A 25,593-nucleotide genomic window follows, 5' to 3' on the forward strand; every position below is an offset into this window, starting at 1 on the left:
ACGCACACACACACACACACACACACACACACACACACACACACACACACACACACACACACACACACACACACACACACACACACACACACACACACACACACACACACACACACACACACACACATACACACACACACACACACACACACACACAAAGCAAAGACCTGAAAGACAAGAGCCTACTTTTGCATTATCATGAAAATATATACAGAACCAGATACATTGAGCCTGCTAGACAAATAATGAATTTGTTAACGGGTATAATCCTATAACCAGCATATTCATGCTATTAATAGCCTACCATATTTTCTCGTTTTGTATTCAATAACCTGTAGCAGTCGTTGTGAAATCAGCCTTGAATTTTCACTTCCACTTCAACATTGAGTCTCAAAAACTGTAAAATTGTATACAAAATGTAAATGTTAAAACTGATCGGCATGGGTGGCGATAAACGTGCACCATACGCCTTTGTTTCCCCTCATGCTAATCCCCCGAGCGTTAATATGAATTTCGGACTCATTAGCATTTATGCAAATTAGTTTCTAATTGCAACCGTAATGATTCTGGCGTGGGAGATTCTGCATCCGCCATGTTTGTTAAAGCATTTCACGGAATACATTTCCGAATGGACAATCTTGTATTGTCTTTAAATACCCGCACATCTAGCAGGTGTTGTCAGGAGAGTATGTCAGGACTGTGTAGGATTGTAGCATAAAATGAGGGAACATTTATTTTTGCAGAGCCATTTTTCCCGACACATTGAAAATAAAACGATCGTGGATCGTCTGGAATAAAGAGCTTTTTTTCTTTGGTTGATTTCGATCCAAGGACTTGGCTTTGAAAAAATGTCAAAGGTGAGTTAGCGATCGGGAATATGTCGATGATTTTATTCAAATAAGGTGCCGTCATCGAAAAATCTTCTGTAAATACAAGAAACAATCATAGGTTATAAAATAGATATGCGTATGGCAAATTGGGCGTCTGCGGGGAAGACAACGGGCCAAACTTGCTCTCGCGGGGCTCCTGGATGATGGAGGAGGACGGGGTCTGTGTGGCACGGGGAGGGTCTGTGCGTGTGCGTGACGGGCTCCCATGGAGCTCTGACAATATGGGCAGATTTAGGGGACAAAAGACCCCCAGATTTGGGTTGCAGAGCACGTCTCGGATGCTAGACTGCCAAGACAAGGGGGGCGATTTATAGGTGGAGAGGAGGAGGGGAATTAAAGTCACCTGGGTGCCAACAGTTGTCCCCACCACCGCGTTTTGCCGACCTAACTCGGGGTTGTTTCAAAAAATAAGAACGTGTATATATATTTATGTATTTAAGACGTTTATAAGAAGTATAGCCTATAAAACGTGTGTAGGTAGGCTACATTACACATTGTTTTTGTCATAAACATAATGCTTTTCATTGAATGGGCAGGGTTGCCATACGGCGTTTTGTCTTTGTGCATCTCCATCAACCAGTTCAGATTTTTTTTGTCCAATTTATATAATATTCCGTTGCACAACATAGGTATTTTGTCGCATCTACCAAGTCCCTTAAGCATCCTTGTTAGTTGCTTGGAATTTTGATTTAATTCCTAATTTAAGAATTTAGGGATTCATAATTAAATTCCACAGCAAAGTGCTTTCTATTCTGCATCTCTCCTCACGCACATTGCATTACAATGAGATTTTACTACGCCCATACATTTTTATTACAAGGTGAGTTGGCATGAGATGTGAAGGCTACAGGCTCCATGAACCATTATGAGCAGGCCTCACCTGCAGTTTAATTCCACCTGGTCGTCAAGGAGGTCAGACCCAATTATAATAGATAAATACACGTTGTCTGGAAGCCTGTGACGTTTCTCTGCATTACACGCTATGTCCTTTAATTAACGTGCCTTATATTTCCAATGTTATATACTAGTTGGTTATAAATACAGAAGACGTTTGGAAGCATTTTAGCGATGATGATGATCGTTATGCATTGTGATGAGTTTTGTATTTTTATTTCGAAGACTATGGCTTATTGCAGCATAGTAAATGCAGAACTGCTCTTGATGAACTTAATGGAAAAGTTTGTCAAGTGATGCCCTCTGTAATTGGCCTATGCAGTGTGTGTGTGTGTGTGTGTGTGTGTGTGTGTGTGCGTGTGTGTGTGTGTGTGTGTGTGTGTGTGTGTGTGTGTGTGTGTGTGTGTGTGTGTGTGTGTGTGTGTGTGCGTGCGTGTGTGTGTGTGTGTGTGTGTGTGTGTGTGTGTGTGTGTGTGTGTGTGTGTGTGTGTGTGTGTGTGTGTGTGTGTGTGTTAACATTGGCGCACCAAGTAGGCCTAATATAACGTGAAACACCGAAAGGAAACCTCGTGGTGGTGTGCGTTCAAGATCGATCGGGTCTTACAATCGACCTGCAAAGGAACGTTCCATGATAACCGGTGCGGGAGGAGAGGGGTATGTGAGTCCATATAACCTACATGTGCACAACCAAGTATACATATATTTCGGCATGGTGAAGAACTTGGGACGTACCAGGGGTCAGTCCGTCTCCGTGCCCATATGGGTTCTCAGGCGGTGGAGTTTAGGGGGGGGGGGGGGGGGGGGGCTAATGGTCCCCAGACCATTAGCCACTGTCGCACGTTCATTCGCAAAAGAACTGGGTTGAGGCCTGGCTGGCGCTGGTAACCAAGCGTCGCTGGGTTTATAGAGAGGAGGAGAGAGTGGAGAAGAAGAAGAAGAAGAAGAAGAAGAAGAAGAAGAAGAAGAAAAAAAGCGTTTTCTGAACGGGCCCGGGAGAGAGAAACAGTAGACGTATTTAGAATCTGATCTCCAGGAAAGCGTCCAAAATTGGGAGAGAAAGAGAAAGGAGGGAGAGCATAACATTGGCCACAGAACCCCGACAACAAACCAGGATTGACAAAGTTGTCTATTTGGCAGTCGCGCCTCCTATTGAACAAGTAATTTATTCAAAGGAGATTTTTATCCCCACGATTTGATTATTATGATAATCGAGTGACCTAGACCCCCTTTCTGGCTCTTGTCTCCGGGGTCTGGACTATGCAGTGACAGTAAAAGCTGATTTGCACGGTCTCACCCCCGGCGATACGCACTGGTCTGGTCACATACCGCGACTCCCGAGTATCAAAGACCGGAGAGTAAGAATGGACAATGGATCACTTGATGCAGGCCTATATGAGTATAACGCAAGTCTCGCCTTAGGGGGGGGGGGGGGGGGGGGGGCTTTGTGTCAAACGAATACTAGTAAACTAGGCAAGATTACAAGAACATTTTATAATCCCACATGGACCAAACTGGGCTTGTTTAAAACGAGCCAACCCAAAAGACCCAAGAGGTTCTGATCAGAGGACGGATCAAAGACCCCGACAGTCCATTAAAGCTCCGTTTTATCTCAACATAATAAACATGTTGAGACACAAATTCAGCAAAAGCACAACGACAATGTGGATAGCGTGGACAAACGATGGTCCTCATTCTTTTTCTCTGTTTCCAAATATTATCTTAGTCTGTTTAGTCCGAAGGGAAACCAACGGGCAGCAGAGCGCCAAAAATCATAATCCCAAAAATAAATAGAGGAGCATAAAGCATTTCAAACCGAGGCCCGAGAGGGTGGAGACACGGCGGCTCTGGGTTGGTGTCATAAAGGGGCGGACCTTAGCGCTGCTATATGTCATTCGGCGGACATGTTTGAACTTCACATATAGGCAACATCTTAAATGCGAGCGTAAAACGGACGTCGAGCAGTTCACTTGGCTCTCCGCGGGGGGAGGCGAGAGGCGCACCCGGGATATATATTAAGTAGGCTGTATGCGATCGAGAGCCGGGGAGCCCGCGTGCGGAAAGCTGAATGGATGGCGCCAGCGCTACGTCACCGCGCGCCGCAGCCACGCAGAGCTCAAGACAGCGCGCGAGCCGAGCGCCAGGCTCTCACTCGTTCCGTTTCTCTGGACTCGCACGGTTCACTGTTTTTGGAGCGCGTACTCGCGACCGTCTTGACTCGCACAAACCCGCGGGGTGAGTATGATGGCATTGATCATGTATGTTATGTGTAACGCACGGAAGGTGGTGTGATGGAGGTATATTGAGGATGCTCGTGCATATTCCAGCCTGAAGCGTGAGAACCGCACAGATAATTAATGGAATCCGAATCACACGTCACGTATAGTCTCGGATCGGGAGCCGAACGTGGAAACAGCAGGTGCATTTGGGCAGTTCTTTAAAATGATATAGGCTAATCCTCAGAAATTGGCGACTGGGTGCGGAGATGCAGCCTATATATGCTGAAGGACTACATGGTAGCGTGATGATGGAGCGGCTCTCAGGACAAACAGGCGACATATGAGGCTGTGTAGGCTACGCCATGCATCACAACCGACCCTGGAAGTCCCATAACATGATCTTTTTTGTAATATTTATGGCTCGTAATACGAATAAACGAATTCACGTATAAATTCTGCGAAAATTATGTTTTACAGAAAGGTCATAGAAAGTAACAAATAGGCTGTGCGATTTCTTTCAAATGGAAAGGAAAACGTTTATTTTTCTTCGTTTATATAATTAGTATTTTGGGGGTCATTGGGAGACACTCTGATGCATAAGGTAGGCTGTAAGACTAAAGGATATTTTCGATTTAGTAGGCTATGGCCTTCTGGAAGCAGCCTAGGGTCTACCTTACAGGTGTTGGCTGATGGAAGAACAAGAGTGCTGTTGTGAAAGATTATCTGCATCCCAGCTCCACAAGATTATAGTTACTTTTTTCTTCTTCTTTTTTTAACAAATGAATCTATTCTGACTTTGTGTGTGTTTGTGTTACGCGCGAGGGTTATGAGACAATATCGCTGTGAATTACGTGCGTCACACACATGAGCATTACTGAGGGGTTGAGACCGTGGAGGAGCACAGACACATGGTTGAGACCATGCCCTCCCTGCACGGGCGCGTTAAACACCAGGCATATGGAGGGGGACGCACGTGTTCACGCCGACACGTTGTAACCTAGTAGTGTCTTTCAGCAGCAGTGTTTGGACGGATGCGGATTTCTGGTAAATTCGAATCAGTGATATCACACGATAAAAGTCGTCTTTTAAAATATGAACATGTCCATGCCTATATAAAAATATGATCATAAGCTAAATGTGATTCAACCACAACGAAAGGCCCTTTTCTGACGAAACATATCACACACACACACACACACACACACACACACACACACACACACACACACACACACACACACACACACACACACACACACACACACACACACACACACACACACACACCCACACACACGCACGCACACACGCAAACTCGTGCGCGCCCTCTCTCACTCGGTCACTTAAAGCCCCCCCCCCCCCCCCCCCCCCCCCCCCCCACACACACACACACACACACACACACACACACACACACACACACACACACACACACACACACCATACTATATCCAGCCGAATGCATTAATAGTAGGTAAGACAGCTTTTCTGTCAACATCCATACTCCCCCAAGAAAGATCGGGCCTCGTTTGGATGTTGAACTTAAAACAGTTTGGTACATTTGCTCTGTTCTGCATCATCCCGCTCTTTTGTCTATTTGAGAAAATTTGCCTAATCCTAATTAATTTTTGCAGGGACCCCTGGCGCGACGTTCATCTCCCGCAGCTCACGTGGCACAGGTGTGTGTTTACCTGATGTTTTACTACCTTTACTGCCTGGACATCCCCTCTCACACACTTCAGGTCTGAAAACATCGTGTTTCAATATGCTACATTAAAATAGTGGACCTGCTCAGGCCTGCAATTAACCTAAAGCTTCGTTGTTCCCTGCTCAACTTTATGATAAAGTAGTGGTAGAGAAGACAATGAAACGACCCACAAGACTGATGGCTGAAGTTATCTTTTGTGTCTCAAGCCGCAACATGGATGACTAAAGGGAGAGCATGGATTACAGAGGGTTATTATAACATTGTGGTGGACATTCGACTCAAACCCCTTCTGTTCATTACTTCATTCTCGTCTATGCCACCAGGCTGGATAAGGGTTTAGTGTTCTTGTTTCACACGGGAGCTTTTAAAACAGTGTAAGCAATATACCCGATAATAACCAATAACCAAAATTTTCAAATTTTGTTAACCTACGAGCACGAAATTGTTTTAATTCTCTAGTCTTTGGTTTACAAAACAATAACTCAGATGGTAAGCTTAAAGCCTCCTGGTAACGATGTTTTCGATGAAAATCAAGGCTAAATGATGGCCTATTCGAGGCGCCAGAGTGTCACGTAATACTTCGTCTTGGCCAATGGCGAAGCCTGATTCGATTTAGGGAGGGCCCTTGATGATTCATTGGGTAGTTATGCGGTCACTGACACTGCTGGTGCACATATTACATGGCATTGAATAAATTACAATGTATTTTTTTTAATAATATTTATTAAAAAAGGAGACATCATGTTTCCAAGTTACCCTAAAAGTTAATTAGGTGTTTAAATTATTTTAGAATCAGTAGTTAATTATTAGATGTTCATAGCAAATAAACCAATTACTGGCAAGACAATAAATGGTCAAGATTGAAAATAGGCCGAAATGATATTCTAATTATTTTTCCCTTTTTACAGTTAAATTAGTTGCCCTTTATATTTAGCCATAGAGTGCACCCGCATTTCTCTAATAATTCAAAATGCTAATTGTGTCGAAATGGTATTAGGCTACTCAGTTGGAGGACGTTTATCATCAGCTCAGGTGATTTAATTAATTGATGATAAAAAAAAAATCAAAGCTAGAAGATTGAGAAACTACATATTTCAGGGAATGTAAAATCACAATAAAAATGCTAAAATATGCACTTTTAATAATTTATTGACCTAATGATATTCTTTGGTTATCAGTGTTATTTGACGATAATGTGATGGATTATTCTACCATCTAATATAATTCATACAATTAGAATTCTGCAATTATGAGTTGTGACTATGGCTTGTGAATTTTCTATTTGTGTTCATATGTGTGTTTGTGTGTGTGTGTGTGTGTGTATGTGTGTGTGTGCATGTGTGTGTGTGTGTGTGTGTGTGTGTGTGTGTTCGTGTGTGTGTGTGTGTGTGTGTGTGTGTGTGTGTGTGTGTGTGTGTGTGTGTGTGGGGTGTACATGTCTGTTTATGTGATATCATGTTGGAAAGCAAAGGCAGAGAAACATTCAGCGAGAGGGAGAGAAAAATATATAAATGAATAGGCAGCGATGCAGAGAGAGAGATGGAGAGGAGATACAGAATGAGAGAGGGAGCAAAGTAGCCGAGCAGTGCTAGTCTATTTGTTGTTTGCTAGACTAGCATTCCTCCCAACAACCTGTGTCGTGGAAGGTCCCCAGTATCTCTCCATCTGTCTCCTGTCTATCTGTCCGTCTTCCTCCTCTCGGTCGAGCGAGCACACGCTGGCTGGTGATGCTGGAGGGTGGGTCCTGCCACAACGGGCCATGTGGGCAGACACAAAAACCTTTACTACTTCTGGGTCACCAGGATTTTGACGTGTGTGTTTGTGTGCGTGTGTCCCTACTGTGAATAGATGTAGGACTGCAATTGCTTGCCTGCATCATTGTTTGTATGTGTGCATTTTTGTGTGTGTGTGTGCGTGTGTGTGTGTGTGTGTGTGCGTGTGTGTGTGCGTGTGTGTGTGTGTGTGTGTGTGTGTGTGTGTGTGTGTGTGTGTGTGTGTGTGTGTGTGTGTTGCAGGTGTGTGTATGTATGTTGCCATACGTTTGTGTGCACCATTTAATAATAATCAAGCTGAACCAGTTCATAGGGTTTGATTATTGTTCTATGTATAAGTTATTAGCATGTGACACAACGTAGCATTGGAGCTAACCACCCCACTATTGAGTGAACCCCAATGGATTGAAGCCACCGCCAACAAGCCACTATACTGCCCCCAGTATAGCAAGCTCTCTTTATAGAGAGCAGTATAGTGGCCAGTTTGCGCTGGCCCTCTGGCCTTGGAGCCAAAGCCAGATCAAACTGGTTTCTCAGCTACGTTTTTGGCCAAGTTATTTGAAACAAAGTAATCCAAGAGTGTTCTAAATCAGAGTACTTACTAAGTGGTGTCACAAGTCTTAACAATAAACAAAGGAGGAATCAACCAATGTCATAACAAAAGAACAAAGGTATGATATCGTTCAATTCTGACCGACCAAATTCAATAACTGGGTGAATGTACTGAGGGGATGGAACATGTGGAGGGTTGATCAGAGTGCATCATGTGTTCTCTGTCTCCAGGGCTGAATATGGTTCACGTGTTTCACCGGGAGCCTGAGAGGACGGGTAGCCGAAGGGGTTGGCTGTTATCTTTGGTTATCTAGCTGTATGAGTGGTGTACATTCTTCATAAAGCTAGATAACCGAAAGTAACAAGAATCCCATTACACTCCTGAAAAGGCATTGAGACCCCCCAGCGTGACTCAACGAACACCTCCGCCCACTGGCCGCCACCTGTCTCCACCATCGACATCAGCACCACCGCCCACTTTCCACCCTGCACACAAAGACACACTCTCTGACACCCCCCAGCCAAGCTCAAAGCCGGAGGAAGACGTCGGCTCGAGTGAGGAGCGATCATGAACACCTGAGGTGAGTTGTGTTAGCTGCTCTTTAATGCTATGTGTGTTTATGTGCATGTGTACATCTGTGTGGTGTGGTTATGTGTGCGGGTGTAGGATACAAAATTACCCTTGGTTATTTGCTAATCGGCAATTTCTCTGCTCTGTATTTGGCATTGATTGCCTAATATTGCATCTTATTTCGTAAAAGGTTTCATGTGAGGTTTTGAAGCTATTGATAAACATTACTACAGAAACCCCTGTGCCAAATATCCTCAAAGCTCCTTATACTGACTTATAGATTAGGCTTATAGATCGATTATGGCCACGACCCTCACAACAACAGGCTAACATTAACTCCCGTAAGCCCCCTGATGAGGGCTGTGCATGAGGTAGCAACCTCTGGTTCATCGCATGGTCTTGGATCACAAAACAACGGTCAGCATAGCTTGCACCCCTTCACCCCAGCCAGGCTGCAGACTTTCACAAGCTGGTTAACACGTCGGCTAATCGGCAGGCCAGCCAAGGTTTTGCTCAACCGTCTGTTGAATGCAAGTGCATGAATGCAAGCTCTGTTCCTTGTGTGCTGGACATCAAAAGAACATGCAATATGAAAATCATTTGGGTGCCATTATACTGGAAGGCGCTCCATACGGTGCTATGAATTATACATATGCTCCCGACCCCCTCCCAACTTGGATGGGATTGTGGAAGTTAAGAATGCTCCCTCCCAGTTAATCCTGGCTCCCAACTCCCCCGCAGGCTTCTAAGTGAAGAGACAAGAATTTGTTTGAGGCCAGTTTGGTGGAGTTAGGCATTGTTGATTGCCCCCAACTACTTTTTACCCCCTCGCTCCATTGCATTGGAGACATGTTTGATTTGGGGTCCCGGCTGTTGTTTGATTTGACGTGACAGTTGGCTTGGTCCTGAATGGGCCATGGAAAGGCCTCCTTTACGTGAGGTGCTACAGTGTGGAAAGGGTGGATAGTGATCTTGTTGAATGCCACTGTGTGTTCGCAAGGGGTCCAGCGGTCCAGGGACCAATCAAGCATAAAACGACCCTCCCCCCCACCACCAACCCCCACCAACACCCCCACTCGACCCCAGTCATGCAAGCTTAGAGTGAGGAAGCACGAACAGCTTCATCCTCCTATAGGCCCATGAGGGCAGTAATTGGTCAATCAGGTCCTTGCCTCCATGGCGCGGTGAAGGTAGCTGATTGGTGGTGTGATTTCCTTTCTTCTTATCAATGCTAGATGGGCAGTCAAGCTGAGTATGGCCACTAGCGGATTACTCCCCATGGCCCTGCCTGAGTTGCCTTCCTCATAGTGTATCACTTTGAGTCGCTAGCAGGCTAGTTACCGAAAGCTTGTGTTGAAATACGTAAATGCATGTCAAACGTTTTAAGAAAGCTAAACATGAAATGGGTAACCGGGGGCCACACACTTGAGTCATGTGGTTTGAAAGCATCCTGCCGCGTCCGAGTGAGAATGCAATGGTGACCTCGCTTTACAATGTCAATCTGAACCAGCCCTGCGTCCTAGGCTGCTGCATTGCAGGTGCTGAGTATGACATTTGAAGCTTAAGGCTGAGCAAGCGAGAGAAACAAGGGCCTTGACGGGAAGTGACAGCTGGCGATGTCCCCTCCTCTGTGGGCTGAGTACTACCTGATATCATGCTCTGGTTCTGGATCTCGCAGGGAAAAACTGCCACAGTCGTTGCATTTTGATTGTGGCATTGGGGAGATTTCTGTTGCTTTGTCCTTAATAGACTCATTATTTTGATTAATTGCCAATTCATTGGGAAGCAGACAATTAGTTTGAACAACTCCTGTTAAAGAGTGTTGTATATTTCCAAATTTCCAGTTTCCCAGATTTGTGTTAACTTGGTTAGTTTTGTCTTTGAGTTACTTGCACTGTGTGGCCTAGAGAGGAAATTAAGTCGGTTTGTGTCAATACCCTGAGCTGTACCCAGGGAGATGTATGTCATGCTACATTGGGATTTGTGTGCCGTCTCTGTGTGTGGCACAGTTATATCACTAACAGTTCACGCTTGGGACCCCAGAGCAGACTGCCTTCGATTTATCCGCCTGCAAATGGCACAGAATTGGTTGGCATTCTCAACAGCCACCTCCGGCCTCTCTTTCTCACTCCCTGCCTCTCTTTCTCTCTCTATCCCATGGCAATGTCTGAAATAGAAAGAGAGCAGAGAAAGGATGCAGGAGAAACTGAAGGCAGCGAGGGAGAGGGAGGAGTTCCTGTATTTTTTTTCATGCACTAGGCAAGCAGATTTAGACTCTAAGTGTCAAGTAGAAAAACACTCATTGTGATCGGGCCATGCCGGCCCCCCACCAGTAGTCTTTACAGTCAATAGAGCTAGTCCACTTGTCAATGAGGGACAATGGGCCCCTTTGCGTCCCTTTCAGCACCACCGGGTCCAAGCAGCCAGACGTTTTCCTGAATAAGACCCAGTGATTCTTGGCCCCTTTTCTCTGCCTCTCTTTCTCTCCACGCAACACGCCAATGGGGTTTCGAAAAAAAAGGGGCCTTCAGTGTTTCGCCAAAGCAGAAGGCAGGGCCCTGCACTGCTACAACAGTGGCATAACCTCCGCCACCCTGTAGCTCAGAGAGAAATAAATGTAACTCAACTTGCTGAAGTCAGCAGGCCCACCCAGACAAAAGGAGATTAGGTTTGGCAACTTGGCAGTAACAGGTGTACTTTGGACTGGGATTTAGACACTGGAGGGGTGATGTCTTTGGTCCGATTTGACGCTCTGCTTGCCTCCCCACTATGATTTTTTAATTTCTGCATGGATAAAGATGGAATCCAGTTAGCCATGCCTTCACTCCAAGCTTTTTCAGTGCTTCTAAAAGTGCACAGCTTTAAGATGAATTTCCCTGCCATTTATTTGTTTCCCGAAAGAAAAGAACTTGTATTACCTTTGCATCTTGCAAAGGTAATACAAGATGGAGTCTCTCACCTGTACCTTCCGTATCACAAGATACTAAAAGGGGGTAAAAGTAGGACAACCCATTACACCCATAGAGGCTGGGTAAAACAGAATCATGCATTTGTTTGTGTCATTCGTTAATGAAGCTTATAGTGAACGCTTCTGTCCACAGTAAAAAAAGAAAACCCATTCTCATAGAAAATGACTTGGCAAAGCGTCCAATCAAGGGCCTGTTGAGACTGAAGCCGCCCCGGCGACCATTGTCTAGCTCTCTCTCTCACACACCTACGAGTCCAGAGTACGCACACAATTTCATTGTTGCCTGAGCTGTTAATATCAGAGGCTTCACAATAGAGCCATTCTCCATATTTGCATAAGGCACTTTTCCAACAAGGACTCAGAGTGGGCTTGAAAGCTGGCCCCCTCTAGTACCAGTGGCTAAAAAAAATGTCAAGTGCCAATTACGAGAGGTTTGCCACCCTTCACGTGTACCCCACCCCCTGTAGCTCTGCCCCTCCCAACTCTCCCACACTCCAAGTCACCCCTGTCGCCGGCACCCTCCCAAGCCCCAGCTTCTGCCACCAGACGGGGGCCTTCCCCTCTCATGACACCCTGAGACAAAAGCCTCCCACCCCTCCTCCGTGCGTTAATGGAGGATTCTTTCTACTTGCTTCACAGTATTAGCAAAATCAGACAGCATGCTCTGCTCAGCGATTACTCACAGCCCATTGTTGGGCCTTCTGAAAGCCGGGTGGTGGTGGCTGTGGGGTTGTGTGGGGGGGTGGTGGTTGAGGTGGGGTAGTGTGGGGGGAGTGGTTGAGCTGGGGAGGTCGGGGGTGGCAATGTTGGTGGTTGGGGGTAAATAAGGCACTACTCTGGCTAAACCTGTGAGGTGTGGACTCTGATCAGGCGATAGTGTGAGGATGGCGTCTCGCCTTCGCGTGTACAGGTGTAAGATGCCAAAACCACATGCGGCCAATGATGATGCAGGTGGGTTCTCATTGCAATGCGGAAGCACACCTGTTTTTCTACCTTTAATGTCCACATCATGTTTAGTGTGTGTAATGTAAAGATTGCTTTTAGCTGGCTTATTGTTTGTCAATGGCTGGCTTGACACCGCAGAGGTTAGTATTTGTCGGCCATGATAAGCTAATGGTGGGTGTGTTTGAACAGGGAAAACACAGGGTATGAATTAACTGATAAGACAATAGGAAATCCGTAGCGTAGCTCATACTGCAGTGCGCCTGTGTCATATGCCTGTGAATCCATCTGGTAGATGCCTCCATTGCTTAAAACACTGTTTACAATTCCAATCATGCGGAAAAATTCAGCATTGTGAACTGTTTTATTTTCAAGACACAAAACACGGCAGAAATATCAAGCTTTGTTTACATGTGCTACAGTACAAGGGCAGAGGCATAAACCTTATGTAAATCCACCATCCTGTGTAAAAAGAAAAAACACACACACATACACATACATATACATATATATATATAAATAAATATACAAAAAAGAAAGTAATGGTGTTTAGCCAATTGTTCAGCCGTTGTTGTCTCTACAGCGTTTACCTAACTTGATGCCTACTGCCACTCAAAAGGATTTCTCTCTTGTCCCTTTCTCTTTCATTCTTTCATTCAATCTCTGTGTCGAGTTTTTTTCTCCTTTCCCAGCCTTGATTCTCAGATGGTTGGATCTGATTTGCATTCATTTGCATAATGAAAGTCATTTGCATGCTCAGGGGCAGACTGTACCATGAGAACAGACATGAAAAGGTGTGAGCATGTGTGTGTGTGAACGTGTGTGTGTGTGTGAGAGAGAGAGCGAGAGAGAGCGAGAGAGAGAGAGAGAGAGAAAGAGAGTGAGAGAGATGCACACTGTGTGTGTGTGTGTGTGTGTGTGTGTGTGTGTGTGTGTGTGTGTGTGTGTGTGTGTGTGTGTGTGTGTGTGTGTGTGTGTGTGTGTGTGTGTGTGTGAACGTGTTGTGTATGTGTGTATGTGTGTGTGTGTGTGTGTGTGTGAACGTGTTGTGTATGTGTGTATGTGTGTTTGTGCGACTGCATGAATGTTTATGTGAACATCGCTCCATGCGTGTGTGCATGCGTGTGATTGCGCTCCTCTGTCAGAAAGCCGTTTGTGTGTGTGCGTGTGTGTTTGTGTGTGTATGTGTGTGTGTGTGTGTGTGTGTGTGTGTGTGTGTGTGTGTGTGTGTGTGTGTGTGTGTGTGTGTGTGTGTGTATGTGTGTGTGTATTGTGATGGATGAACCACACACTACCACAAGATGCTCTGGCTATGCCCTCCTGATTCCCCCCTCTTCCCTGACTCTCTGTTCAGGGTATCAACACCACCACCACCACCACCACCACCACCACCACCACCAGCGCTCCACTGAGGGGACACTGGCAGAGACCAGTTTCACAACAAGGAGCGGAGGAGGGGCTGGTGTTGATGCTGCCCTCACACTGCATCGCCTCCCCCACCACCCACCATCAGCCTCCCACAACACCCTCCCACCCACCAGCACCACCACCACCCCCCCCCCTCTTCTTCCCATCCGTCCTCTCGCCCTCCTCGGCAGGCTTCGGTCCCTCGCCTTCCTGTGCTGCGGTACGCAGCCCGCGCCACCATCTTAGAAGAACCGCGCTGGCACGAAATGGAAGAGGAGGAGGAGGAGGGGGAGGAATGCTACACAGCTAGCAGGTAACGTGCTAACAACACCACCGACCGTGCCCACCACATTTTCTGTTCTCATAAACACGTACGTACAAAATCACACACACACCCACGCACACACGCTCACACAAACACACACACACACACGCACATACACACGCGGCAACACTGTCCACTGGTCGTTCTATCTCTCTCTCCTATTCGTCGCTCGCTCCTTCCCGCTTTTTAGCCGACTGTAGCCTCGCTGTTTAATCACCTCGGATGCGTTTGTTAATTATGGAATTCACAAGACGTGCCAGCGGGGCGGGGGATGCTGTGTGCAAGTGTGTGTGTGTGTGTGTGTGTGTGTGTGTGTGTGTGTGTGTGTGTGTGTGTGTGTGTGTGTGTGTGTGTGTGTGTTTTGTATTTGCGTTCGTGTTAAATCACACTGCTGTTAGTGTGCTTTCAGGGGGCTTGTGGTTGGGCATCTGTGCTTTGAAGCACCCTGTTTTCTCCTTCCCATGTTGGAATTCTCCTGCCATCCTGGCGCAGATGCCCTGACATGGCGGCTGCGGGGGCCATTTTGGATCAGCTACGCAGTGTATTTCCCAGCGCATCCTCCATACCTGCGTACGGCTACAATAAGGAGAATATAACTAATAAAAATCAGGGATAATTCTTTACAGAGGAATCATAATGATTCGATTTAAATTATAAATTATCCAATGTTACCATTTTTTGGGACATTTAAAAAGAGCTAAAAAAAAACTCTCCTACACATATTATTACTCCTACACAAAATATTTTAGAAATATAGAGCAAAAAAGAGGGAGAGGACAGAGTGAGTTGAGAGAGACAGAGAGAGGTAGGGACGGCGACAGCAGAAGTGTGATAGCCAAGTGTCTCTCCACTGGAAGACTCTTTGTGCTGCGGCTGGTTTCAGCCCAGAGCTCAGACAAGTCAGCCATTGTTCTCCCTGAGGAAGCTTGTTGTGTTGCTCTATTATTCCAGCCATGCGGCTCCGTGAGTTTAAAAAACGTCTAAACCAAAACACCAATTAGTGTCGCCCGGGCCTGATTAAGCAAGGGAGCCGGTAAACAATGGACACCATTGTTCCCCCTGGCTCTCCGTTGTGTCCGTGAAGTGGAGGTCAGAGATGACGCTAACGCTAACTTACAGTAGCCGGCATCTAGCGACCGCTCGGTCACCTACCTCATACCCCCCCGCTGGGAGTGTTGGCTAGACACCCTTATGCACCTTCACACCCAAGGTCCAAGGTGACATCGCCAGTTGGGAGGCTTAGCGGTGACAAAAACCGAACAGTGGAAACATCTGCTCTTCCTGCCTCTGAACGGAGAACCCAGACGGGATCATCAACGGCACACTGTCTAATTTGATGAGATACAATGATGTTGCTCATTTATAATTCTTAGCCGTCTTTGCTGGCATGGTGGCTTCCCTTGGCTCGCAGAAGACGAGCGGTGGCAACTGTGTCAGATGCCAAGCTCGCCAATCACGGCCGGGCCCCCTAAACAGGTGGTCGATTGAGCAGAAAGGGTCTGCGGGCCGTTCTCAATTTACTGTGTAAATTATGCAGATCTCAAAACAATGCAAACAGTAGACAGTGGAGTGGCTGGCCCTGGCTAATGAGATGATGGGAGCCCAGGGGGTGGGGGGCTGGGGTGGGGGGGTGGGGTGGAGTTGGGGGCTAGCGAAGGTGATGGGGTGGAAGGGGGTATGGGGAGGTGGGGTGGGCAGAGCGAGCAGCTGGGTGTTTGTGCATGTGTGTGTGTGTGTGTGTGTGTGTGTGTGTGTGTGTGTGTGTGTGTGTGTGTGTGTGTGTGTCTGAGTGTGTGAGTGTGTGTTTGTGTCTGAGTGTGTGAGTGAGTCTGGAAGAGCTTGGACTTGGGGCAGGGGAGCAGACACTGTCCCGTCTGCGGAGCACCGCCACCACCCCCCCAGTCGCCCCTTTCTCCCACCAACCCCACCACGATCCTCCCCCTCCACCACCACCTCCTCCATCCCCTCCATCCGCACCATCCCCTCCAGCCCAGACTGGAGAGTGTTGGGGAGGAGAGGGGAGGAGAGGGGAGGAGAGGGGAGGAGGGCCAGCAGGCAGCTGGGGCACCCTCCCCCCATTCACCCCCAGCCGCTGCACCAGCCTTGGTAACCTCTATGGCAGGGGTCCCCCCCACTCCGACACTGGCACGTATGTCGTCGTCCCCCCCCCCCCCGCCCCCAATGTCTGTCTGCCCCTCCCCCTCCCCTGAAATTCCCCCCTACCCCCCTTTCCCATCCTCCCATCCCTCTTGTTGTCTCACGGCAGCCACCGCTGCCTCCGTCATCCCGCTCACCCTGATGGGCTGGGGGGGGGGGGGGGGGGGGGGGGGGCCTGGGAAGGACTGTGAGTTCATGGTTGGAGCTCCTATTGAAGTGACAGGCCCACTGTTTGTTCAGCTCCGCTCTCCATTCAGCCGGCGGCGGGAGGCTGTTTGTAGATGGGCCGCTGTAGGACGGTGATAACCATTCACTCAGAGCGAGGAGTGGGCTGGTGGTGGTGGTGGTGGTGGTGGTGGTGGTGGTGGTGGTGGTGGTGGCGGCGGGGAAGACAAGTAGAGAGGGGTGGGCTGGTTCAATAAGTGGAGGTCCAAAATGACCAAAGAGGGGGTTCCCAGCGCAAAGTTTGCTCTGAGCAGTGTGCGCCCCCTCTCACACCCTTTCAGCCTCTTAATTACTAGTGCCTTCCACTTTCTTCTTTCTTTCACTGGCCTCCCTCCCTCCCGCCCTCCCTCCCTTCCATCCCCTCCACTCCCTCGCCCGCTCCCTCCGCGAGCCCCCCACCCCGGCCCCGGCATACACACATACACGCGCCCGCACAAAATCCCAATCATTCTCATCATCGGCTCTTTCCCCTGGTTTTATTAGGCCCCATGCTGGGCTGTAAATTTGCCATTAACAAGCGTATTCATCGCGGGGCCCTCAACAAAAACAACACAGTGATGCCCATAACTCAACGCGACACCAATACCCAAAACTGCTTTTCTCTGTCGCCACGTCCATCTTAACTCACGTTTCCATTGTGCGCTAGTTCCTTTTGCCTAGGCAGGCCTGGTCTCGTCCCCCCACCCCCCCTTCCCTTATTAAAAGCAACCTTGCTTAGATAGAGTGTAATGCTTAATAGCCTGGCTAATACTACGCTACATAATTGCTCAGCCCATTGTAATGCAGCTATGCTATGGCTAATTAGCAACAGCTTTTGGCCATAGCTACCCTAGAAAGAAAAGTACTTTGACCACGTGCCCTACTTGGTGACCCTTCATCAATATTTAGGTTTCTATCGTCCGAGCCACTTGGATTTGGCAGGACGTCTGAAGTCAAACGTAGCCGTAGCTTAGCTTAGTCACATGCTTCCTCTTTGTATTAAAGGAGCCCAGCGTACCAGGCTCCTGGTAGCTCTGCAATCAATCCTAAGGCCTCGCAGCACGCAGCCGTGGGCTCTCCTTCTGCCCGATTAAGGCCATGCACGCTTAAATCCCTGTTTTAAAACTGCACCCATAACAATTTCTGCGCTCATGAATTCCTACAGAGGTTGGTTTCTTCGACCATAGAAGCACATTGAAGATTTATTTTACATTGATAAAAAATGTGTGTCAGTCAAATACCCTTCCAATAGTTCTACCCGATAACTTATTCTTTAACTTTTCTATTCACAGGCCTGGTGCTTCATCCCGCAGAAAACAAAGAAACAAACAAAATGGACTCCCAATGGAAGAGGAGAACACTGTTTCATCATGGAACGCAAAGCTGTCGTAATGTCAGAAGCCACTCCACATGCTCTCCATGGACTTAACATGTGCACCAACAGTATTACCCTACAGCCCCCTGTGTTATCTGTTCAAAGCGGTGCATAGCACTATTCTATCACAGTAGATTTCCATGCAGGAGAATCAGGAATCATTTTCAACAAGATGATGCAGTAGAGGGAATGATGGAACTGTGCTATTTGGGTTAGAAATGCATTTGTCACGAAGATTCCTCTGTATCACAACTGTTAACATTCCTATCTACATAATTTTTACATAATAGATTAATTCTGAATTACTTAACTTTTGGCTAACTTTAGTTACATTTATGTTCTAAAGATTGTAGATGCTGGGAAGACATTTGAATGTGTCACCCATGGCAGCAGTGAAGGATAATGCGCTGTGATTGGACGGCTCTTTGTGTCAGCTGACACAATGGATGACGAGTGAGCTGTCGTCTTTATACTCTATGCAACTGTTTATTTTTGTTATCTTTGTGTGTATGTGTGTGTGTTATTTAGCTCATGAGTTGAATTACGTTTATAAAAGGAGGACTACCGCTTCAGACTACTGATGAAAATCATTTAAAGGAGTCTACAGTTAAAGCACTAAACGTTAGGGCACCAAAATACGATTTACACGGCATGTGCTGCCCGTGAGTGTGGGCGAGCTTTCACAAGTGGAGTGCACTTCTTAAAAGAATGGCATTCATTAAGACCTCACATTTAGCTAGGCTCGTGGATTTGTCTCTGACAAACCCTGAACTGTTCTCCACACGGCTCCCTGCTGACGTTAATCAGGTTCAGCATTTATACATGAAGTATTTTTGATGGCACAACTGTGTGTGGTACACGGGTGGTGGAGGCTGAACCAGGCTCAATACAGCCCATGTGATTAAATCCTAGCTTTCAAGCTAACCAGGCTTTGAGATGCTTGGCTTTTTCCACGTGCCAGCTAACAGCTACATTCCAGTAGCTAGAAGCCACCACCTATCAGCTACTAGCTATTAGTTAGCCACAAGCTAGCAGCTACTAGCTACCAGTTATTAGCTAGCAATTACTAGCTATCAACTAGTAGCAATCGTCCAGCAGCTACCAGCTATCATCTAGAAGCTACCAGCTAGTAGCTATTCGCGTGTCGGTAATACATCTTCAGATGAAACATGCCTGATACAGTGGTCTAAAACATTGCCTTAATTTCCTGACTTTGACATTGATCACATGTTCACTGCACACATATTTCCACATCCACATCCACACACACATACAGACACACACACACACACACACACACACACGCGCGAGCGCGCGCGACCAAGCACGCATGCAGTCACAAACGTACACACGCACGCACGCACGCACACACACACACACACACACACACACACACACACACACACACACACACACACACACACACACACACACACACACACACACACACACACACACACACACACACACACACACACACACACACACACACAGACAAAAGCAATAAAGTAGGTACTATCATGGCTTAATTCATTCTATATTAAATTTCGGGAAGTGGCAATTTTTTTGTATTTCGATTGATAATCTATGCAAATGTTTTAAATATTACTTTTTAACAATCTATGCAGGCCTTCTGCTATTGGATCAAGGGAGACCCTAATTTAGCAAATTATTCTTTTGATAATCATGTACATCTCAGTGCTCAAGACAATTACTTATCTGCATGGATAAGCTTGAAATTATGTTTTTAATCAATAAAGTAAAAGGAAAATCATTCCTCTGATATCTTTTCAGGGACATTAAATGCCCCCGTTAAATGCACATGCATTTTGATCTCATTGTAATTCTATTGGTTTCACTAAACCTTATTTTCGCACAAATCTAGTCTATCTATGCTGATGTCTATATGTTGCTTCTAATCATTTTCAAATGAGCGTGTTATGCAATTTATTTTTATTTGTTCACCACACGTGCCTTTGTATGGAAACTATCTTCAATAAAGGTTTACATTGAAAACAAAGACAAAAAAACAGCTTAATTTCTGTCTTTACTGTGAGATGGTTTAGTGGTCACATATACCGAGCTTATAGCGAGATAGAAAGTTCAATCCAGAAATGAAAATAGAAGATATTCCTTAAGAAAATAAAAGCCCTACCAAATATTTTTGGTTCAAATGTTTTGGTTTAGACGTTTCTTTGTAAAATAAAGCAGGGGTTGGAATCTTTCCTCATTGCTAGGAACTTCAAATGCAGTATGTTTAGCTTGGGCTTCCACCTTCAAAACACGCTCTGCTGCGATAAATACAAATCAAAAGATACACACTTTAATGCCCTTAATCCTCCTATTAACCCGCCTGCATTTACCCAATTATTTGCTACAAGGACGTTATTGTAATAGGTAACTCAATATTTATGTTATATTTTCAAATAAAATAAAATTACTTCTTTGCACACACACAAACCCAGCTACCGTTGCAGCCCGCGCACTATAGAGCCTTCTAGTGGCCCCCAAGGGAGCCCCTATGTTCAGGACCACTGTACTCGTGGGCCATTAACAGAGTAACTGTGTGTCTACATAAATGTCCGGAAAGTTCTTTACAGTTGGACACACCTTTCGCTGTTACGTTGTCAATAAACCACAATTCACACCAAAACGGTTTCCACAGCTGAATAAAACAAAGACACGCGGATCAACTGGGGTTGAATAATGAAATAGTCAGTTAATTAATAGTTCAAAAAAGAGCTATGCTATTGATGTGAATAGATTTCATATGTTCGGTAGCACCAAGCTCTTATCAATACGATAACACACATATATACGGTATATCGCACGCTCATGCGATGGACGACATGTGTGTCCTCTCAACACAAACTTCCCCACATCCTGCCGAAACATAGAACTCAATTAGAGTATAAAAGGAGATGCAGATGGGTAGAGCATCACACAGCCATGCGTTGAAAGGAAAACCCAAAATGTGTGATTGATGGACTTGGCACAAAAGATGAAAAAATCGCAAGCACACACACACACACACACCAAGCATGGACCTATATTGCCTTTTTTCCAAATTCAAAGCAAACAAAGAGCGGGGCAGGGACTTTATCGGGGGCAGTAATGAGTTGCCTGTTGGGTTGCGCTTGCAGTTTCCGCCGTGCCATACAGTACCCCCTGCGAGTCCCACTGTCTCACACCACATATGGCCAATGCGCCAACAACGACATATGGGGCCCCCTCGCAATTCATTAGCTTTGTCATGTAAAAGAGGCTAATCCCACTGTAAAACAAATGAAACGTAACCCTTTACAGTACCGGTTTATCACAACACTCCTTTCATTTGTCCCCCCTTCCTTTGTCCCGTCTCATGTAACTCGGTGAAAAGGTTTCATTCTGGTGAACGGCGTATAGCGTCCCCATCCCTCCCCTCTCCTCCCCTTCCTCTCTCCGCGCCATGTCCTTCGTGTACATTTTAACAGCTCGCCCCGCCATTGTTTACGGCCTCAGCGCACCGCCAAACGAGGCCGCATTACAAATAAACGCCGGCTCATATGCAAATATTACAGTGGCCTTATTAACCGCGGCAGGTTGCAATTACATTATGTTCGACGCTGGCGTTAAGAACCACAGAGGCGGCGCCGGGCTGTCGTTTCTCTTTTTTCTTTCTTGTTTTGTATTTGCGTCGCCCCGAGTGTTTCTTGGAAGCCTTATGGCCTCATAATCTGATTCACTGTTCTTGTCACGCTGCCAAGGGGGGAGAGCGGCGTCGGCCAAGCACCGTAGGCCTAAATGAACGCCGCGTTGGTGTTAGGCAGCACGCTAGAGCATGCTGGAGCCACACTGTACGCCGGCGTCTTCAGCAGCCATGTTGGACGGCGGTCGCGGAGCTGCTCGCCAGGGTCCTGGAGGATACTAGACGAGCTGATTCTCCTCCAAAGCGTTGACTTATGAGGTTTGGAGAGGAAGTGGAGGACAGAGACAAAGTCATGGAATCGTAGCTGGAGAGGAAGCGGTTGTCCGTTGGGGGGGAGATGCTGCTATACATGCTGGGTGTTTTTTTTGTGTGTGTGACATTAACACAAAATGGCCGCTCGCAACCTACCGACGGCGGGTGAGTTCGCCGATTCAAGATGGCGACGCAATGACCTAAACGCTGCGTTCGGATTGGTTTGGCGTGAGCACTGCGTCTCGCCCTTTGCATTTTGCACCCATAACGATTTGACAGACAACGACCCAAGGGCGAAGGGAGGGCTTAGCGCTGAGAAAGGGAGAAACGGCGGGTTTTGGTTCAGGTCCAAGGGTCTAGGAACTCGGGTGCTGCTCCTTTCACAAGTTGCTCAGAACCAACATTGGTATGCAGGAATGCGCTCAGAGGAGTCCGTGGTGAGTGTGTGATTCTGGAGGGAAATGTGTTTGTAACCGGTTGCTAGGACCAAGGATGTGTTCACTTGGATCCAAACGTGTGGTCAGTGCCAAGAAAAAACAAAAAAACGGGCATCTGTTCGGAAAACCGTCCACCTTTGTGCACGTCGCAGTGCGGCCACTCTTTCAGTCACTGAGCGCAAAATGGCGGCAAACCGCTTGGCAGCCAAGTTGAGGCCTCCTGGTATTTAAAAGGCAGATGTTTGATGAACGGATTCGACTGGGGGTCGGGCGTCTCAAGCTGTGATTTAAATAATAAAAAAACAACTGGCATACATGCTTCACTTAGTAACGATGTTGGAGTTTGGTTGCGATCTTCAGCATTTATCGTTTATCTTTTCCCACGCCAGCAATAGCATAGTTATTTCATGCTAAACCCGAACAGGTGTCTTCATGTATCATTTTCATAAGCCAAGTGGTCATCCATGTTTTGCCTTTCGTGTAAATCATCTCTGAAGCAAATTGATTCAGAACAATGTTTTTTTAGATGTTTTTTATAAAAAGGCATAAAAAGTAAAAAATGTTTTTAGCAACTGTGAACTAACAATACTTTTTACACCTTGTACCAATACCTATCAACTTTTAATAAAACAGTAAAACAACACGGACACATTACTTATTATAGAAGGAAGGCGCTTGAACAATAGATCCTGTGCCAAGGGTTGGTGTCCATCGTCTTTTTTTGAAGGGTGCACGGAGCACCCTGTCGGGGAATGTGAGGCGGTTAGTGAGGCGGGCGAACGGAGCGGAGAGCATTTTGAATGATGGGGTTCCTGGAACGCTGCCTCCCTTCCTAAGTTCTCCATCCCCAACCGCCACCACCACGCCACCCGGCTAACTTTATAGTGATGTCATTCATATGCTAAGAAGGGGCTTGCTATTTTAGTAGCTCTATGTCTGTGTTTGTGTGTGAGAGTGTGTGCGTGTGTGTAAGGGACTGTGTCTGTGTCTGTGTTTTGGACTGTGTTTGTGTGTGTATTTGTGTAAGGGAATGTGTGTGTGTGTGTGTGTGTGTCTCTCTGTCTGTGTCTGTGTGTGTGAGTGTCTGTGTGTGTGTGTCTGTGTGTGCGCCCAGACCCAAATGCATGCGTAACTTAAGTGGTTGATTCCATTACTTGAAGGACCATTACACTTGCCTGTCAACGGCCCAAAAAAGAAAAATGACCACATTAAATTACTCAACTCCCCGTCTGGCCGTCCCCTGCTAGTGTCCACCAGCATTTCCAGGCTGTCGAGGTGTTTGGACCGTTTGGACGCCACAGAGAATAAAGATGTCAGCTCTGTTGCTCACGGCCATCATTTGATCGACGTTAGAATCGGATTCTGACAACAAAGCTCTCAAAAATGACCGAAACATTTAAAGTAAGTTCAAAGATACAAAAGAACCCTGGGCCCCTCAAAAAGTCCTCCGACATCCTATAAACAGGGCAAACCATGAGGATTCAGCATGCAGTTAGTTTTACTGTCATGTAAAATGAAACATCAGTGGAGCCCGGAGAGTTTGAGAACGTGTTAATTGGTGCAGTTGACTCCCAGTTCAAATGTCAGCTTGGGAGAGACAGAGTGTCAAAGAGGATCAACATAGCCAGAAAAGGTTGCAGTGTAGAAAGAGCAAAATTATTGAATTATTATTATCTTTTTACTTCATATTTTATTCAAGTGTCGAATTCAACTCAGCCACTTTTAAGGACTTGAACTAGTTGTGAGGCAAACTCAATTCGGAGGCTATTCCTATAGCTTTTTACAAATCTCCCCAATCGCTAATCCATCCATCACCGGGCTGAGACAGAACCCTTAATAGTGCTTCCCTAACTCATCATGGGAGGACAAAGCCTGCCAGAGTGACTGCCCCCCAAAAACAAAGGGATAAATCTGTGAGGCTGAATGTGGGAATAGAACCTGTGGGTTAGATATTAGCATTCTGGGAAAACAAAATTCCCCATGGGGGCGTTTGCCACAGGCTAGACGGGTGTACCCCCACAAAAAAACAGCCACTCAGAGGGGGGCCAGGAACACGTCTAGAGGGGAGACCCGTAGGGTGGTGCGGAGTGAGGGGGAGGAGGAGGAGGTGGAGTAGGAGGAGTAGTTAGCGCGGGGGGGTCGGAGGCGCATAGAGTTAATGCCGACAGCTCAACAAAGGCCACCGCCGCCGTGGAGGGCACGGAGGGGCACGGGAAAAAGGGAGCTCGGGTCAAAGGTCAAGGGGACCTCTGAAGGGGTTCAAGTTCAAGGCGACAGTGGGTGTCGGCGGTGGATGTTCCTACTGCACACACACACCGCCGTGACGGGCGTGAAGGCAGCGCTGCCGGACGAGGCTGACCGGCCCCCGTTCACGGGGTCACCACGCCCGCACTCTAACCAATATCGCATTAACTTCACCTTAGATGAGGGAGTCAGATGTAGAGCCACGCCGCCATTGTCTCCCCAGTGTTGCGATAGGATTGAAGGATAATGGAGAGGGGGGTTAAGGCAGGGGGCAGGGGGTCTGTGGTGATGCCTGGGATTGTGTGTGTGAGACGGCTACCGTGGTAGAATTATTGTCAAGGGTTTTTTGTCCTTTTCATGCAGTGGGTGGCATTTCACCAGCGAGACTCACACACACACACACACACACACACACACACACACACACACACACACACACACACACACACACACACACACACGCACACGCACACGCAGACGCTTTTCATGGACGTTTTTTTATTCATTCTAGCGCTGCATGGATCCGTCTGGCTTCGGGAGGATGTTGTGTGCTAAAACGACTCAGACAGTATTGTTCTCTGCCACAGTCGCATGTTTTAAGACTTATTGTTGACACGCAACAGCTGCGTTTGGTATTGTTACGCCGCCACAATAATATACTTTTTTGTTATTCTTTTGTTAATAAATAGACCTGTTTCTTTAAATGAGAGATCCCTAATTTATTGTGTGCGGTCAGCAATATCGGTTAATTTATATATGGTTGTAATTATTACCGAATTATTTCTTTAAAGGAAGGTGTGGAAATAAAACCAGCCAAAGTTTTGCTCTAAAATCAGAATCATTTTGTGTACTTGTGTGACTGCAGAAGGTCAGAGTTGCCCTCACGACGCCCCTGAGCTGCCCAGGGTCGACGCATAGCGACAGCGCTAAGCTAATGCTAATGCACGTGACTGGCCAGGACCCACAGGTCAGCAGTTCAAGTCCATCAATT

General features: G+C 46.8%; 1 long non-coding RNA gene across 2 annotated transcripts; it reads left to right on the top strand.

Annotated features, from left to right (window-relative positions):
- The first annotated feature begins 3,696 nt into the window (after window positions 1–3,696).
- LOC132467362 (uncharacterized) lies at window positions 3,697–19,489 on the top strand. 2 transcript variants are annotated; one of them, XR_009528011.1, is made up of 5 exons: window positions 3,697–4,016; window positions 5,635–5,679; window positions 8,264–8,613; window positions 13,868–14,233; window positions 17,899–19,489. It is a non-coding gene; the product is annotated as an uncharacterized LOC132467362 (long non-coding RNA). The 2 variants fall into 2 exon arrangements; XR_009528012.1 differs by lacking the exon at window positions 5,635–5,679.
- Window positions 19,490–25,593: the final 6,104 nt, after the last annotated feature.

The sequence above is a fragment of the Gadus macrocephalus genome, chromosome 11 (assembly GCF_031168955.1).
Source record: "Gadus macrocephalus chromosome 11, ASM3116895v1".
Lineage (NCBI taxonomy): Eukaryota > Metazoa > Chordata > Actinopteri > Gadiformes > Gadidae > Gadus > Gadus macrocephalus.